The sequence below is a fragment of the Callospermophilus lateralis genome, chromosome 1, assembly GCF_048772815.1.
Source record: "Callospermophilus lateralis isolate mCalLat2 chromosome 1, mCalLat2.hap1, whole genome shotgun sequence".
NCBI classification, from domain to species: domain Eukaryota; kingdom Metazoa; phylum Chordata; class Mammalia; order Rodentia; family Sciuridae; genus Callospermophilus; species Callospermophilus lateralis.
Genome location: NC_135305.1, coordinates 117,205,088 through 117,218,999, shown reverse-complemented (window position 1 = coordinate 117,218,999; position 13,912 = coordinate 117,205,088).

The window sequence follows — 13,912 nt, the reverse complement described above, 5'->3', positions numbered from 1 at the left end:
AAACAGGTTAGGATTTAGCTCAGTAGCAGAGTGTTTGCCTAACATGTGAGATCCTGAGTTCCATCACTAGTGCTGGGGTGTAGCAGGGGATGATTTTTGGATATTATCAGTTTATATGCCAAGAAACCAGATAAGGCTGAAATAAAGTCATTTACCCAAAATTGTAATTTGGGTAAATTATGATTATAGTTATGTCACAGTTTGTATCTAGGACTAGTTTAATCCATATCTCACCTGATTTACATTTTGTTCCTCCAATCTTCAGAAGCTCAGGGATTCTCAAAGGTGATCTCTGTCCCATAGGTGACATTTGGCCATGTCTAAAGACTGTTTTGAGGGCTGGGGATGTGGCTCAAGCGGTAGCGCGCTCGCCTGGCATGTGTGCAGCCCAGGTTCGATCCTCAGCACCACATACAAACAAAGATGTTGTGTCCACCGATAACTAAAAAATAAATATTAAAATTCTCTCTCTCTCTCTCCCTCTCTCACTCTCTCTTTAAAAAAAAAAAACTGCCCTTTCATTCTTTCATTTCTGGCTATTTTCAGAATTACTTTCACTACACATTGGCATGAAGCCAGCATCCTGCACCACAACTGTCATAAGTAACAGCCCCAAGGAGCTCTGACTGTCTTTATAGTAGAGATTTAGCTGACAGTTTTATTCAGCCTTCTTTCAGTGGAGACTCATGAGAAAAAAAGACTTTATGCACCAGCACTTCTATCTTTCATCTAATCTAGGTTTGGGGCTGTGGCTCAGTGATAGAGCGCTTGCCTAGCATGTGTGAGGCCCTGGGTTCAATCCTCAGCACCACACAAAAAATAAATAAATAAAGGTTAAAGTAATCCACATGCATTATAAAAAAGATACAGAGGGCTGTTGTTGTAGCTCAGTGGTAGAGCATCTGCCCAGCATGTGTGAGGCACTGGGTTCAATCCTCAGCATCAAATAAAAATAAATAAAATAGAGGTGTTGTGTTCATCTACAACTAAAAAATTTAATAAATAAATAAATTATTTTTAAAAAATAAAGATATTAGGCTGGGGGTGTAACTCAGAGGTAGAGTACAGACTTAACATTTGTGGGTTCCATGTCTAGCAACAAAAAAATAAGAAGAAATTGAAAACTATATTACTCTAAAATTATCAGCAATTATTCACAGCCTTGTATAATCCATTATATATATATATATATATATATATATATATATATATATATATATATATATATATATTGGTACTGGGGATTGAACCCTGGAGCACTCAACCACTAAGCCACATCCCCAGCCCCTTTTAATATTTTATTTAGAGATAGAATTTCACTAATTTGCTGAAGCTGGCTTTGAATTTGAGATTCTCCTGCCTCAGCCTCCCTAGCCTCTGGGATTACAGGAGTGTACCACCATACCCAGCTATAATCCACTATCTTGAGAGGGGGCAAGACCTATAAATATGAGAGGGTACTTTTTGTGATTATGTTACTTTATATGACAAAAGGGATTTTTGTAGATATAATGCTTAATTTGTTGAGTTAACAGAAAAGGCCTAGTCTAGGTGGGACTGACCTAATCATGTGAGCTCTTAAAGAAAGTCTAGAAATGGGACTGGAAGAAGTCAGAGAGTTGCACTCCTGCCCAGCTTGGTGGTGCATGCCTGTAGTCCCAGCAACTCAAAAGGCTGAGGCAGGAAGATGGAAAGCTTAAGGCCAGCCTCAGCAATGTAGTGAAGCCCTAAGCAATTTAGAGAGACCCTGTCTCAAAAAATAAAAAGGGCTGGGGATGTGACTCAGTGATTGAGTGCCTCTGAGTTCAATCTCCTCCTGTACACCCCTCCCGGAAAAAAAAGCAGGGGGGGATTGGGGCAGGGGCATGCACTTCTATCTGCTTATAAATTACCTATCACATAACTAGGAACTCTGTGGCCTCTGGGTATCAAGAATGGTCCCTGGTCAACAGCTAAAAAAAGAAGGGATCTCAGTCCTGCAACCAGAGGCAGCTCAAATGTCAATAAGCAGATGAGAACTACAGTATGGCTGATACCTTGACTTCAACTTCGTGAAACTCTGAGCCCAAAATCATGCTGAACTCAGCCTGGACCTGAACTCCAGACCCATGGATACTGTGAGATAATGAATACATGTTGTCTTAAACCACTATATTTGTAGCAATTTGTCACACAGCAATAGAAAACTGAAGCTGGGTGCAGTAATGGCACAAGCTGTGATGTGGGAGGCTGAGGCAGGAGGATCTAAAGTTCAAAGCCAGCCTTAGCAATTTAGTGAGGCTCTGAGCAACTTAACAAAACACTGTCTCAAAATAAAAAAAATGAAAAAAGGGGCTGGTGATAACCACTTTGGCTCAGTGGTTAAGCATCCCTGAGTTCAATTTCCAGTACCCCCCTCCCCAAAATTAAAAAGATTGGGGATTTAGTCAGTGGTAGACTGCTTGCCTAGCATGTACAAGGTGCAGGGTTCCATCCCTGATACTGAAAAAGAAGAAAAAAAGCAAGCAAATGACATGAAACACTACCATTAACTGAAGACCTGACTGAAATTTCAAGAACTTTTCCATTACCATTTTTTTTCTATTCCTGGATCCCATCCAGGATCCCACATAGCATTCATTTCTCTTTAGTCTGCAGCCTGTAATTGTTCCTCAGTCTTTGCTTGTTTTTCATGACCTTGACACTTGTTTGAAGAGGGTACTTGGCCAAGCATCTCTCAGTGTGGGTCTGTCTTATGTTTGCTCATGATTCAACTGATATTCTGGATATATTTTTGTAAGCTGCCCTACAGTGTTTCCAGAATGTGGTGAAGATTGAAGCCAAGTAAACTAAGAAGTCCTTGCCTACCTGCAGCCTGTGTCTCAGGGAGGTGACCTGACTCATTAAACATCACCTGGCCCAGGAGATCTATGCAAGGCCAGGATGCTCATCCAAAGTGCCACCCCTAGGGCACTGAGTTTGAATGAAAGCAAGTTGCAGGCAATAACTCCTATGTGAAATAATAGTGAGACACCCCAGAACAATGGTAGAAAAGCTACAGTTCCTCAGCCAGCTGCCATTTGAAAATATTAAATGGAAAATTCCAGAAATAAACCACACATTTTAAATTGCAATGTTGTGAACAGTATAATGAGATCCTGCCCTGTCCTGTCCTGTCTTGCCTGGGAGGGACTCACCCCTTTGTCCAGTTTATTGCTGAATAAGCCTGATAATCACTTAGTTGCCATCTCAGTTATTAGACACAATACTTGTGTTTAAGTAATCCCAATTTTACTTAATAATGGCCCCAAAGATCAAGAGTAGTGATGCTGGTAATTCAGATATACCCAAGAGAATCCAATATTTTGTCCTTGCTGAACAGAGCTGTCTCTCTGCTTCCAGATAGCCACATCCTGAGCCACTTTCTTTCACCACACTCTTCTGCTATGACATTCTGCCACACCTTGGGCAGTCTATGGACTGAGATTTCTGAAACCATGAGACCAAATAATATTTTTCTCATCTAAAGAAAAAGAGAGAGAGAGAGAGAGAGAGAGAGAGAGAGAGAATCCATAAAGTACTTCCTTTAAGTGAAGAGGTGAAAATTCTCAACTTAATGACAGAAAATAAATTATATGCTGAAGTTGCTAAGATGCCAGGTAAGACTAATTTATCCATCTGTGAAATTGCTCTATATTATTATTGGTTATTGTTGATAATCTCTTATTATAACTAATTTATAAATTAAACTTTATTATAGGCATGTACATATGGGAAAAAATAGTGCTATATGTATGTATGTATATGTATATATGTATACGTGTATATGTTTGTATGTGTTTGTGTATGTATACACACACATATTTATATGGTTCAGCTGGGCAGGGTGGTGCATGCCTGTAATCCAGTGACTTGGGAGGCTGAGCAGGAAGATTGCAAATTCAAAGCCAGCCTCAACAACTTAGTGAGGCACTTAGCAACTCAGCAAGATCCTGTCTCTAAATAAAATATTAAAAAGAGCTAAGGATATGGCTCAGGGTTAAGCACCCCTGGCTTCAATCCTCAGTACCCCCAAAAAAAAGTGTGTGTGTGTGTGTGTGTGTGTGATTCAGTACTATCTGTGGTTTCAGACATCCAATGGGGGTCTTACAATGCATCTCTTGCAAATAAGAGAAGACTACTATAATTATCCTATTCCCTGCAGGTCCAGAATTGCAAATCTTTGAGTCTTTCCAAGAAATCATTTGTGGTATTAGAGGGAGACAGGCCTGAGGTGAGATTTCTATTTCTCTGAGACCTTAGACAACTTAATTTCTCTGAGCCTCAATTACATCATCTGTGAAAACAGGAATAATAGTGAATAATAGGAAAAATTTAAAAGCCCTTCATAAATAGTAATTATTTGTTGAGCCCTTCTACGTCCAAAGTGCTGTGTGACCTTCAAAAAGTTTTTACCAGGCTGGGGATGTGGCTCAAGCGGTAGCGTGCTCGCCTGGCATGCATGCGGCCCCGGGTTCGATCCTCAGCACCACATACAAAGATGTTGTGTCTGCCAAAAACTGAAAAATAAATATTAAAATTTTTAAAAAAAGTTTTTACCATCTTTGGGTCTCCATTTCATCATCTCTTCAAAAGCAGAGAATATTGGCTGGAGTTATAGCTTAGTGGTAGTGGGTGCTTAGTATTCAAAGTCCTGGGTTCAATCCCTAGCATCCCCCCCCAAAAAAAAAGGAGGGGGATAGGAAATGATTGCAAGTAGCAAAGCCTAAAGCACACATTTATTGAACTGTTTTTTACTGAGTGCTCATTTTAATACACATGCATTTTCATTTAATTCTCAAGATCATGGAGGTTATTATACTTATTTCATAGTTAAGAAAACTGAGGTGAGAGGCTAGGGTTATGGCTCAGGGGTAGAGCACTCACCTAGCACATGCAAGGCCTTGGGTTTGATCCTCAGCACCACATAAAAATAAATAAATTAAATAAAAGTATTGTGTCTATTTACAACTAAAAAATTAATGTTAAAAAAAAAGAAGTGGGCTGGGGCTGTAGCACAGTGGTAGAGTGCTTGTTTAGTATGTGTGAGGCACTGGGTTAAATCCTCAGCACCACATGAAAATACTAAATAAAAATAAAGATTAAAAAAAAAAAGAAAGAAAGAAAACTGAGGTAGCCAGAACCCAAATTACTGGCCAAAGATCACATGATTTCATAGAGATAGAGCCTGGTTCCTTAACCCATAGTCCCTGGTTCTGGGTCCATGGTCTTTCAAGAAGAGCTTGCTGCCAGTAGAAAAAAAAGGGCCTTTCCACAAGAGGGATGAAAAATGACTGTTTTCTGTCCTAAAATTCATCCCTGTGCGTAATTTGCATTTTGCTGCTGTTTCTATGCTCCTTAAAGTGGCAGATAATTTTGGGTGTTGATCTGACATTCTGCATTAGCTTCCTAGGGCTGCTATAATAAAGAATCACACCTTGGGGTGGGGGGCTTAGAAAAACAGAAACATGTCTCACGGCTCTGGCTGCTGTATGTCCAAGATCAAGGTGTCAGCAGGGCTGCACACCCTCGGAAACCTACAGGGGAAGGATTGTCCTTCCCCCCCCCCCCCCCGCCCCGTACTGGGGATTGAACCCAGGGTGCTTTACCACTGAGCCACATTCCCAGCCCTTTTTTATATTCTATTTAGAGACAAGTTCTCGCTGAGTTGTTTAGGGCCTCACTGAATTGCTGAGGCTGGGGCTGAACTTGCAATCCTCCTCCCTCAGCCTCCCGAGTCACTAGGATTACAGGTATACGCCACCATGCCCGCTCTCCCCTTGTCTTTTCCAGCTTCTGGTAGCCAGAGGTATTCCTTGGCTTGTGGCAGCATATCCTCAATCTTCACACCACCTTCTCCCTATGTGGCTTCACATCATCCATCCTTTATGCCCATCTGTCTGTGTCCAAACCCACCCCCTCTTTTTTTGTGTGGTGGGGGAGAGTACTAGGAATTGAACCCAGGGGCACTTTTTACTTTTTTATTTTGAGACAGGTTCTCATTAAGTTGCTGAGGCTATCTTTGAACTTTCAAACCTCCTGCCTCAGCCTCCCACGTGACTGGGATTGCAGTCATGTGCCACTTCACCCAGCTCCACATTTCCCCTTTTTCTTAGGACACCAGTCATATTGGATCAGGGCCTTTCCTACTGACCTCATTCCCCCTGTCCAAATAAGATTCCCTATTCCAAATAAGATCACATTCTGAGGTACTGGGGGTTAAGACATCAACATCTCTTTTTGGAGGAACACAACCCCACCCCTTTTCAGAAGTGAGTTCCAGCAGTTATATTTATGCCAAGGTAGCTGTGGAGATCCAGGGAAGTCATATTTTATAAGAAGACTATTTTCTGTAAAACTTCACATGATTCAAAATTTAGTATTCCAAGACCTGTTTCCCCCATAGGAATGAGTGTAAAGATAAAATGCACTCACACTGCTCATAAATCTACACAACTGTCTTACTGCATTTTTGCATTTGATGGTGCTTTGTGGTTTTGCTGCATTATCTTGGCTTGTGGGGACTCTTCTAAATCAACAGCACCACCTGTGCAGAGGTGGATCAGCTCCTTGCTTCATTGTCTTTTTATCATGCCCAATATCTACTCCAAAGGTATAGATTTGGTGGGTAGGGTGCTTTCTGGCTCTAACATCTTTACTTTGTGAAAGCTTAAATGAGGTTGTTAAAGCTTTTGAAAATGGCTTATACTAGCAGTGAATGGCCAAATAACAGCTCAGTAGTCATAAGAAGCAGTTGCTAGCCAGTCGTGGTGGCACAAACCTGTAATCTCAGCGAATCAGGAGGCTGAGATAGGAGGATCACAAGTTTGAGACCAGACTCAGCAATTTACTGAAAACCTGTCTCAAAAAAAAAAAAAAAAAAAGGCTGGGGATGTGGCTACACAGTTGCTAGAGTCAAAATAATGCCAACAGCGGTATGATTTGCTCAGTCAAGACAGTATGTGGAGCCAGGCAGGGTGGCACACTCCTGTAATCCCAGCAGCTTGGGAGGCTGAGGCAGGAAGATTGTGAGTTCAAAGCCAGCCTCAGCAAGAACAAGGGGCTAAGCAACTCAGTGAGACCCTGTCTCTAAATAAAATATAAAATAGGGCTGGAGATGTGGCTCAGTGGTCGAGCGCCCCAACTTCAAGCCCCAGTATCCCAAAAAAGAGTATGTGGGCATTTGTTTCCTGGTCTAAAGTGGTGCCACTGTGGCGTAAACAGTTTTTAATTCATTCTACACCAACAGCTTAGAAATTGTTCAAACTGGAGATTATATTGTGCTTTTGTATTATTTATCTTTTTATACATGGAAAGCTAATTTTTATGTGTCACTGTGTCAAAATTGTATAATTCATACATGTGATGCATAGTACAGAGGGACTGGGACTTGGTCTTATGGCTCATGCCCCAGCGGAGACATAAAACCTTTTTTGTCCCTGGCCCTCCTGTTTGGGGTCCCCTGGGAGCTGGAGGATACAGTTCTCAGAGAGCAGTCAGGCCTGAGCATAAAAGCCCATCAATAAGAAGCAGGTGACACTGCCACAGCTGGGTAATTTGTCTCTTTGCCCTCCTGTAGCCTATTTGGTGATGATCTATTTGTCCTGGGGAATAGATGATGGCAGGTTTGTTCATATATTACACTTATGAACCTGCCTGCTCCTCTCTGCCCAGTGCTGCTCATCTGTCTCTGTCCCTAGCTCCCCTCACTGCATTACACAAGTGGACAGCAGGCCTTGGCGAAGAGTTATGAAGGCAGATTCCAGGAGGGCAGCTGTGAGGGAGGGAAGGAGAAAGGCAGGAAAGAGAAGAGGCTGGGTCCACACCCTGCAGAGAGGAAAGGGATGGGTGGGAGACATGTGTAGGAGAAAGAGATGTCACAGACTTACGGGTGGGCCAGAAGGGATCTCTGAGGGGAAGGGGATAGTGAAGCCAATGGCGAGGTCCTAAGACAGAGGAAAAGGTGGGTTCTGGGAATTTCTGCTCATAAAATAAAGCTTAAGGGAGGTGCAACAGCTCAGTGGCTGAATATTTGCCTGACATGTGCAAGACCCAGGGTTTGATCCCCAGCACTATGAAAGAAAGAGGAAGAAGAAAAGAACAGGAAGAAGAAGGAGGAGACAGCTTGAGGAGCTGAGTCCAACCCCAACAATTAAATTGGGCCTAGTATAAGCCTAATTTGGGGGCCTGGGGCTATAGATCAATGGCAGAGTGCTTTGCCTAGCAAGTGTGAAGCACTGGATTTGATCCTTAGGATCACATAAAAATAAACAAATAATGGGGCTGGGGTTATGGCTCATTGATAGAGCGCTCGCCTCATACATGCAAGACCCTGGGTTCAATCCTCAGCACCACATAAAAATAAATAAATAAAATAAAGTTATTTACAAAATAAAAATTAAAAAATAAAATAGGGACATTCTCTCCAACTGCAACTACAATTAAAAAAAAAACCCTAATTTTAATAACCATTTTCCAAAATGGTCCCAGCAGCTCTCAAATGTTGGTATTCACACTCTTATATAGGCCACTCCCATACTGAGCAGTCATACATATGTAACCAAAGGAATGCACAGAAATGTCACCGCTGACTTCTTAAGCCTGGTCATAAAAGTCCACAAAGGTTCCACCTTACTCTCTCTTGAATCAGTGACCTCAGGGAAAGCCAATTGCTACGCATCAGGACATCCAAATAATCATTGGAGGAGCTCATGCGACAAGGAACGGAGGCCTCCTGTCAATGACCAGCACTAACTTGCCAGGTGTGTGTTATGACCCACCTTGGAAATGCACTCTCCAGCCTCATTCAGGTTTCCAGATGACCATAGCCCAGGCCAACATCCTGACTGCTACCTTGTGGGAGTCCCTGAGCTAGAACCACCCCAGCTACCCAGCCACTTCTGAATTATGGACCTCTACAAATTGTGTGAGATAATAAATGTTTACTGTTTCAAGCTGCTGAGACTTGTGGTAATTTATTCCACAACCATTGGATATGGTCTAATTCCTTATTTGTGGAATTTTTGTCCAACTGATTGGCTGCCCGGAATGCAAGGTCCATGCGGCAGGACCAAGTTTATAATAAGTAGGAAGTTCATCAGCCACAAAGCAGCCCAACAAACCAGCATGGTGGCACATGCCTATAATCCCAGTGTCTCCAGAGGCTGAGACAAAAGAATCACAAGTTCAAGGTCAACCTCAGCAATTTAGTGAGACCCTAGCAGCTTAGGGAGAGCTTGTCTTATAATAAAAAATATAAAGGGTAGGGTGTGGTGGTGCCTGTCTGTAATCCCAGCAACTTGGGAGGCTAAGGCAGGAGAATCGGGAGTTCAAAGCCAACCTCAGCAACTTAGCAAGATCCCTGTCTCTAAATAAAAAAGAGCTGGGAATGTAGCTCAGTGGTTAAAGTGCCCCTGGGTTCAATTCTCAGTACAAACAACAACAAAAAGCAACTCTGAGAATGTCCAGGATAAACCAGGATAAGTTGATCACCCTGGCTAGGTGAAGCTGTCCCTAGGCAGCTCCACATTGTTGTTTATAAGGGGTGACTTAGTCTGTTGCTATTACAGAATATCTGAGACTGGATCATTGATAAAGAAAAAAAATATTTCTTACAGTTTCAGATGTTGGGAAGACCAAGGCTGAGGGGCTGCATCTCTAATGAGGGCTTTCTTGCTGGTGGGGACCGTGTATGTGTTACTGGAGACTGAACTGAGAAATACTCTACCACTGAACTCTATTTGTTACTTCCTGACAAGTTCTTTCTAAATTTCCCAGACTGGCTTGAATTTGCAATCCTCCTGCCTCAGCCTCCCAAATCACTAGGATTACAGGTGTGTGCCACCACACCCAGTCTGGTGGGGACTCTGCAGAGTCTAGAGGCAGTACAGAGCATCTTATGGTGAGAGTTCTCAAGAGGAGTCAGACTGGTTGTGTGTGTGTGTGTGTGTGTGTGCGCGCGCGTGCGTGTGTGTGCATACCACAGGCATGCTGGGGACTGAACTCAGGGCCTCACACATATTATATTAATCACATGCTGTATGTAACACTGAACCATATCCCAAACCCCAAACTGGCTTTTTTTTTTTTTTTTTTTTTTTTTTAATTCTTCAGCTAAAACAGAAAGGATGATTTATTGTACACTCGTTACACTGGCCACAACTGATAAAATGAATTAGTCCAGAATGCCAAAGGTCCCAGGCAAAGGACCAACAGGGAATGTTAAGAGCAAGGTGGGTCTTCTCTCAGTGGTGGTCTTGGCGACAGAGTGGCGATGTAAGTTCTTAAATCCACCGAGACAAAATGTGGACAGTGGGAGGCAGTCCAACTTGTACCAACGTCCCCGGCCCCTGGCATTCCGTATCTCTACTCCTTTGGCTTCCATGGTGCCCAGCTAGTTTACTTGGAACTCTGCCTCATCTTTCTTTTTTTGTGCTTCAGCCTGGCTTTTATAACAGACCTACCTGGCTTTTATAACAGACCTACCCTCAGGATAATTAACCTACTCTCTTGATAATCTATTGATCCATGAATTGATTAATCCATTCATGAAGGCAGAGGCCCTATGAATAAATCACCCACAGGTCCCATTTCCAAGTGCCATTAACATATGAGTGGGGATGAGGTTTTCAACATGTGAATTCTGGGGGACAAACATTCAAAGCATACCATGTAAGCTGGGATGGAGGCCTATCTTCCATCTCTCCCAGTTAGGGCCTGGAAGGATGCTCCTGGAGTCTGCCTGTTTCACCCTCCTGCCCTACTTGGGTGAAGCTAGATGGAAAACCCCTTCTTGGAAATGCCAAGACCAACAGGAGAAGGCAGCAGCCAATCATTCCTTCCTCCCTGCTGCAGGTGAGGCAGGCAGAAACACTGAGGCTTTAAGGAGATGCTCTCCCCAGACCAGCAGGGCCAGCCCCTCCCGGTCCATGGGTCTTGATTCTGTGATTTGATTACCAAATGTCCTCTACCACATGACCAATGAGTTACTATGCACACTGTGCTGACATTATTCAGTGACAGGTCACCAAGGGTTGCCCATTCCATTGTTAGAAAATTATCCTTTGTACTGAGTGAGAAGCTGCTGTCACATAAATCACCAACATTTGATTACATTCCACTGTGCTTTCTCCCTGGAAGACCCTTCACATACCATCAGTCCTTTGCACTATGGGTTCCAAATCTTGGATTCAACCAATTGTGGATGGAAAATCTTTGGGAAAAAGTGTCTAGCCAGGTTTGGTGGCACATGCCTATAATCCCAGCAGTTTGGGAGGCTGAGGCAGGAGGATCGCAAGTTCAAATCCAGTCTCAGCAACTAGTGAGGCACTTAGCAACTCAGTGAGACCCTGTCTCTAAATAAAATACAAAATAAGGTTGGGGATGGGGCTCAGTGATTGAGTGCCCCTGAGTTCAATCCCTGGGATCCCCCTTCCAAATAGTGTCTGCATTGAACATGTACAAACATGTACATTTTTTTTGATCACTATTCCCTAAATAATACAGTAAAATAATTATTTTTTATTTTAATTTTTGGCATCAGGGAATGAATCCAAGGGCTCTTAACCACTGAGCTCCATCCTCAACCCTTTTTATTTTTTTATTTTGAGAAAAGATCTCACTATGTTGCTCATAGCCTCACTAAGTTGCTAAGGCTGGCTTCAAACCTGTGATTCTCCTGCCTTAGCCTCCCAAGTCACTGAGATTACAGACATGCTCTACCATGCCTGGCTTGCCTTATTTTTTGTTACTAGTATAACAAATATTTACATTAACATACACATAATCTTTGATGTTAGACACACATAGGTTATACAAATATTATTGGTATATAAAGGACTTGAACATCCATGGGTTTTTCTTAATATTTATTTTTCAGTTGTAGTTGGACACAATACATTTATTTATTTATTTATTTATTTATTTATTTATTTATTTATTTTTATGTGGTGCTGAGGATTGAACCCAGGGCCTTTCACATGCTAGGCGAGAGCTCTACTACTGAGCCACAACCCCAGCCCCATCCATGGGTTTTCTTTTTATCTATAAGAGGTCCTAAGACCAACCCTCCACAGATTTTCTGAGGACAACTATATTGTGTACACATTGCTTCTGAGGTTTTCCCTTCCCTCTACTCCTGGAAAACTTCTATTCATCCTTAGAAATTCAAGTCCAAAGTCAGGCCTTCTGCAAGTGGTTGCTTCTGTCTCTTACACTCAGTCTGTCACACTTGGTTTCTAAGGGAAGAACAGCTCCACTGCATGACTCTAGTGATGTCTCCATTTGCTCTTCCTCTGTCTACCCATCTGGTTTTTCCAGAATGGCTGTAACTAGGGGCCCTGTAGAGAATGAAAAACCCACTGCTTTCAGGTTTTCTTATAACCTCAAACAGCAATTAGGGCCAGGTGCCGGTGGTGCTTGCCTGTAACCCCAGTGGCCTGGGAAGCTGAGGCAGAAGGATTGCAAGTTCAAGTTCAACCTCGACACTTAGTGAGTCCTAAGCAATTCAGTAAGACCCTGACTCAAAAACAAAAACTAAAAAGGGCTGGAGATGTGACTCCATGGTAAAATGCCCCTGGGTTAAATCTCGGGTACAAAAAAAAAAAAAAAGAGAGAGAGAGAGAGATAGGAAGACAGAGAGACAGAGCACATGTGCACATAAATGGGGCACAGTTATGCCTCTGACCCCTTCTAGGTGCTTTACTTTGTTATCAAAGGGCTCAAGCTATAAACTGATATCCTCTGCCTTAGCTAAATTGGAACATCAATACTGTTGTTTTCATTGCATTTATTTTGATGATTCCACCTGCTTATGACAATTAATTCTGCTTTCCATTTATCAAGTTGATATACAGTTTCCTTTTTAAATAAGTCACAAAATACATGTTCGTTGTAGCAACTTTAGAAAAATTAGGGAAGGCACCAGAAGAGAAGGCTGACACCTGCTCAGGAGGCTGAAGCAGGAGGACTGCCAGTTCAAAGCCAGCCTCAGCAATTTAGGAGGCCCTAAGTAACTTAGACTCTGTTTCAAAATAAAACAAAAAAGGGCTGGGGATGTGGCTCAGCAGTTAATCGCCCCTGGGTTCATTCTGGTAACTCCCCCAACTTGAAGAAGGAGGAGGAGGAGGAGGAGGAGGGGGAGGGGGAGGGGGAGGAGAAGAAAGAAAACTTAGGGAAGAAAAGAAGATCATCATTCAAATCTAACTTCCTTACAAAAGTCATCACAGATATTGGAAGTCTTTAAAGAACTTCCCTATGCTTTTCTCACCCCCATTACAAGTTCTACCCATATTTCTTCATAGCCTGTATCATAATTGGCAAATGTATCTGTATGCATATTTTTCACTTATTTGGTAAATCCTTAATACATCAGGCAGGAGGGATGAGAGAAAGATAAGCGGCTGAGGCCTCTGCCCTGGAGGGGTTCAAAGTCAGTGGTGACTTGATATTCTTCTGCCCCGCTGAGCAGTATGGTGCTTGTTCTGTCAATTTTTGGTGTCTCGGAGCACAGGGCCTAGCCAGGCAGATTCACTATTTAAAACAATCAAGAAATTAAAGCCTGCCCTCCAACTCTCCACCCAAGCACACCAGGAGGAAAACACCAGTGAGTGGGTGGACATTCTTTTGGGGGAGGTGTAGCTCTGTCCCTGGATCCGCCCACCTTGGGATCTTTAGGCTTTCCATTCCTGTCTGTTATCTGAGGGATTGTGGGTTGAGAAGGGATTAATTTGGACGACAGGCAAAGGAACTTTCAAAGTGTATGTGAGGTCCAGGAGGTTCGTACAGAGAAGGTAAAGGAAGATTAAAAAGCAAAAGATGCTGAAGAGAAAACACAGTGGTTGTCCAGAGTCTTGCCCAATGTCTTAAATTGTTAAAGAGTTTGTTTCTTTGATAG